Below are 5,618 nucleotides of genomic sequence, written 5' to 3'. Positions count from 1 at the left end.
ATTTGACGAATTTTTGTAATGTATAGAAAACAAAAGCCATTAGTTGACGTATTTTATTCAGGGGAGACATAAAAACCTGCTAGCCTTTGTCATATTTGAGTCAAGCTACTATAAGCCACCAAAAGTATATTTAGATTAAACTGCTCACATTTTTGCCATTTATGATTTTTCCCGAGTACTAATGAAAAAAGTCTCATATGTCGATGTGAAAACAATGTATCAAAACAATTATACGAAAAAGCAAACTGGTTGACGCCGTTACAGCTTAAGATATATTGACAAACCAAAGAAACAAGCGAAGAAGAATTTTGATGAAAAGGAAATATCATATAATTGGGAATTGTATAATATGAGTTACTCAAAATTGGTTAAATTGCCAAAAATTTATTTGAAATAAGTGAAAGGATTTGTGCCTGGTGTGGTTTTAAACTAAGATGACGGTGATTACGATATTCACAAATAAAAAATTGAGAAATTTTGCGTTCACCACAAACAAATACCGACGCAGCCACGAAAGAGTTATGTTAATTTTCAGAGGTTTTCAACGACATTAAAATTGGATGGAGGCAATGCAATGGACTGGAGCCCTCAGATAATGGATAACAGATCGTGTTGAAAATATAGCGCCGGCAAGGCATGGCCAATCGAGATGCTGTTTCAAGCCTGCATTTGCATACATATTACATGGATTTAAATGTTCGAACGATGGTCAAGGAATACAGAAGTCCAAAACTCCTATTGACATGGAAAAATCAAAAAATAACAAACTACAGCCGAAGGAACAGACAAACAATGATGTGGTTTTGAAAAAACAAGTTCTTTTGTTTTGGACGGAACACAACCAATTGCAAGCTAACATTCAGATGGGAAATAACACTGTTGAAAATGTTAGCAGATCCACGCACAAACAGCAAAAAGACCGCCATCAATATGAATTGGTTCACACGAAATTTTTTAAAGACTGGAAATACCAATTTTTCTATTGATTTGCCAAAACAAAAATTTTTTTACAAACACGGAGCAGCTAACACACACGAAGATTAATTCTGGGGGGGGGGGGGGGGGGACCACATTACAAGATGGTTCGAAAAGCAGATTTGTTGCAAAAAACTGGTCCTAACAATCGAATAGTGAAAATAAAAAAAAAACAAAACGCATTGTTAATTGATCGCAAATCCCGTGAATAACACTGATGTGTGTGAATAAGCAATACCTTTGAAAACACATGTCAACAACATAGATTTGTCTGATTATTTGAAAAAGAAGATGGGACAAGTTTGTCCGTAACTGGTGATTTTGACTTTGGGTTGACAATTAAAATTAACCAAATGTTGGCAATGGTGCACAAATCAAACTGAGTTTAGTGAAATAAAGGTTACAATTGATACTGCATTAGCCGCCAAATCAAATGTCAATTTCGCAGGTTGTGTTACGAGATGGTACACGGAGGAGATGACTGGAGATCTCGACATGTCCAAACAAAACAATATAAGAATTCTTGCTGATCCCAACAGGTGTAAAATGATGCCACAGGAAAAGGTGTACGTTGATCGATTATTTTTGGACGCACTTCGATTAGGACGGTTCAGCTTAACAATGAACCAGGCAATTTGGATTATGAACAATAAACAAATTAATCAATGTCGCCAAATCCATTAGTGAAACTGATGTTGTAAATAAACGATAATTTCAGAAACACCATGTTAACAACCTAGATTTGGTCTGATTATTTGAAAAGAGATGGGACAGTTTCCGTGACTGGTGATTTTGAATTTGGTGACACTCAATAAATAACGCAAGTTGGAAACGGTTCAAATTCGAACTGATGTAGGTAAATAAATGATACATTGATTACTGAACTAGCCGCCAAACCAGATGTCAATCAGGTTGTGTTACGAGATGGCACTCAAGAAAGAAATGGTCAACGATCTGAACATGTCTTTTCACAAAATAATCGATGTGTGGACAACCGACTGATACTAGAGATGTTAACGAACAACAGCTTATGTCGATAATCAATTCTCAAGATGTTTTAAAATTGGATGGAAGCAATAATATGACTTCAAATCTAAACATGAACAATCAAACGAATAATAAATCTCGGAAACGCTACACATAATCAAGATGCCATTACGCTTTTGAAGCAACGTAAATGATGCTTTTTCAAACTATAAGTACGGAAAATAATAAATACACCAGACCCAAAAGAAATAGCGGAAGAGTCCTATAAGCACACACTGAAAACCGGAAAAACGTCTTAGCCTATGCAAATGGATGATGAGAGAATTTACAGAAGATTTTGGAATACAGGATGTTAATTTAATCACCTATAAATGACCTCGCTCTCATAAAAACGAACAAGAAGGCCATTTACTATGAAAGTTCAAAAAACAAATGAACGGGGGGGATCTAGTCGGTTTAAAGGAAGGTTTGAATTTCAAATTTATTCAAGATGATACGTGATGATTTCAGTGATAATTATAACAGGGTTGGTGTTGAAGTCTATTTCGAAAAAGATTGGTACACATGACACAGAGTTCAACAGATTCAACAGACCTCCAATAATTTGAAAGACTGAACATGAACATCGGACAATTACAATACAATAAGAATAAATTTCCGATTATAAATTATCTTTCGTCAAGTATATTGAATTTGAGTTCCTGGTGGTATCTTCTAAACAAATTCAAAGAAGATTGGTATGGTAATGTTCAATGTACCTTATGACAACCTTAGCCCTAGTCTATTGCGCTTTATTAGTGTTCTAATTTAACGGCATAAAAGGTGAAGCAAAAAACAATCTCGATGTTACGATCTATGATTATGAAAAAAGGCGTATGAGGTGGTGCAAATAATCAATTTCAAACTACATGTACCAATCGATATGAATAACAAACAAAATAACAGGTGTACCATTACTGTCGATGACACGGATGCAGTCAATCCCTGTCGTACCTTTTTAACACAAATCTTGTATCTTATTATGGGGAGAAACATCAAGAGCTTCAGTTGCTACTGAATGTATTTTACACTCATTGGAGGGTATGTAGCAACTGCCAACAGATATGTACACTCGCAGCCCCTGTAACTTTGATTACTGATAAATTATATCCCCTTTCAAGCATCATAGGCTGACAATAGAAACAACAAATACTCCGTTTATAATCTCGATTTTTCTTCAAAAGAAGCATCGCTGTAAACATTAACGGACTTTTCTCGAATATCCGAAAATTAAAAAATTACATATTCAGGCACTGCAGACTCAAGAAAATTTCATTTTATAATTTCACATAAGTCTTTTGGTCGTTGAAACTTTCAATATGGCATTATACGTTGACAAAACAATATTAGACCATCCTACTGTCTTACAAGCAAAGGTATAATATAACGTAATATATATAATGTATATCCATTTATTGCTTGAATATGTGACATACAATTTTTGAAAAAAACAAAGGAAAAACATCCAAACATTGACGATACAAATATTAAAAATCAGCACTTGTTTATAGATACCTTCATTTTTATCATCTCCGAAAAGAGATATATCTATTAAATAAGATTTCTTGAACTGAATAATGGAGAAATAGGTCTTCTTGGCACTAGGTAGTGGCTGTCTAACATGGGTACTTGAAAAGATCTTCGGTTGGATTAATATATTAAATTCACATAGTGTATTACATGATGCTTCCGGGAGGTTTTATGACCACCATAGCTCGGTAGAGGTTACACTTATGCTATTTCAGGAAAATACACAACTAAACTGATTAAAAGATCACCTTTTTGTGGTCAAGTCAGTGGTTTACTATATTGTCTATGCAGACGATTAACAATCTTAACTATAATTATGACTGACAAACGAAAAAAAAATATTTGATGGAATCATAGTTCAGATTCACCGACTGAAGATCCGGTTGATGAACTAAAGAGCTATTATAAAACATATCACAGAAAATGCTGGGCTTTTAAGCAGGCTGTAAAACGGTTCAAAAGATTTAAATTGATAGGTAATAGTATTTCTGTTCTAACTGGAGCAGGTGGTTTGGTTTCGGCTGTGGTGACAGGAGGTATAGCTCTTGTAGCAATAAGCACTTGTGCTTTGTTAATCAAGTCTTACATGGATTTCCAATCACTGGATCTTAAAATACAAAATTGCACATACGCATACCAAAGTTATCAACATCTATTGAATTCAATAAAAGACATGTTGAGAAGCGGTGATTTTCAACCATCGTTTCACACAGAATTAAAAAATGTAGATGATTTTTGTGACTGATGTTTGTCCTAGTGTTGATAAGTTCTACGCTAAATACAATGACAAATTCATTCCTTATCTATTGGTTTTAGTTCCTCGATTATCAGTGTCTTTATGTCCTTCCAATTTAGTTTATGTGTGTGCAGTGGCTTTTTGGTTTGCCTCGTCTTATCCTTTTCAAAAGGAAGATCAAGCATTTTAAATATTCTTTTCAAAATGAAATTTATGTTAATCATACGCTTTCTGTCTATATTCACAGATTTTACGACCTTACCAATTTCATCAAAAATTCTCAATATCTTATCTCTATTTTTCACGGTTATCTGAAAACCATTTTTTAACAGCAATGTTGTTGATTATGTTTTCAATATGATATTTTCTTTGGTAAACACTTTTACGATGGAATCTATGCTTATTTGAGTGAAAATCAACAAATTCTATAAGTGGTTTATAGCCATTAACTGTCCACATTTTTTACAAACTAGCATATTGTTGTCATTCACTACATCAGGTTGACTGCAGCATTGCTCAATTTCTTTCGTATGTTTCGAGATTTGCTTATTACAAAATGGACAAAATATTTCTTCAAAATGTGAAAGTTCTTCATGAAATTCTTTACAACTCATTATACTATTATCATTATACTATTATCATTATACTATCATATGAAATATTATTTTAAAAACATATAGATTTCCAAAAATAGTAGAACAAAAATACTAGATCAAGAATTGGTAGCCATTAAATGGAAAGTAGTATGGAGTTGGGTTGGTATGAGAACATTTTTGCAAAAATGTGTTCATACCCCCAACTCCTATACTACTAATTTCCATTTTTGAAACCGAATCCGTTTACATACAGAAGTAAGTGTTTCAAAACAGATTTTTTTTAGGCAAGAGGCATGGAAATAGAATTCAAATAAATATATTTCTCTTTAAAACGTTCAGTTTGTAAGTCGCTTACTGCATTCGCTGTCAAGCGCGGTGCGAGTCAATTTACCAGCTAAGGGTCGGTGCGTATAGCGAAAAACTGTGACCGAGGTCTTGAAAAAGCTGCCCTCGGTCCGCGGCGTCGGGCAGCATTTTCAAGACCTCGGTCACAGGTTTTCGCTATATGGACCTACCAGCTGGCACATAACATATATTTCTTACCCGGACAAAAGCGCTGCAGACGAACAGCTATTTCTTTCTGGATCCAATTGTTCCTGCTATGGATCCTTCACCTAAAAGAGAAAAAAAAGGAAAGACGTTCGTACGAAGTCAAATCATAGTTGATATATGGAGATGGTTATGAAACTTTAGTTTATGTTTTCGTTCGCTGTTTTGGCCCTGACCATGCACAAACCAAACCTTTTTCTAAAAGA

The 5,618-nt window shown here is 34.3% G+C and overlaps 2 protein-coding genes across 4 annotated transcripts in view; both read left to right on the top strand.

Moving 5' to 3' along the window:
• Window positions 1–5,618, top strand: part of LOC138046895 (histamine H2 receptor-like) — a 90,413-nt gene that overhangs the window by 40,569 nt on the left and 44,226 nt on the right. The gene's annotated exons all lie outside the window — the stretch shown is intronic.
• LOC138046899 (lysophosphatidic acid receptor 1-A-like) overlaps window positions 1–5,618 on the top strand; it is a 390,671-nt gene that overhangs the window by 374,274 nt on the left and 10,779 nt on the right. The window lies entirely within an intron of this gene.

The sequence above is a fragment of the Montipora capricornis genome, chromosome 4 (assembly GCF_036669925.1).
Source record: "Montipora capricornis isolate CH-2021 chromosome 4, ASM3666992v2, whole genome shotgun sequence".
Taxonomy (NCBI): Eukaryota; Metazoa; Cnidaria; class Anthozoa; order Scleractinia; family Acroporidae; genus Montipora; species Montipora capricornis.
The sequence above is the reverse complement of the archived record's forward strand: the minus strand, read 5'-3'. Positions and strand labels throughout refer to the sequence as shown.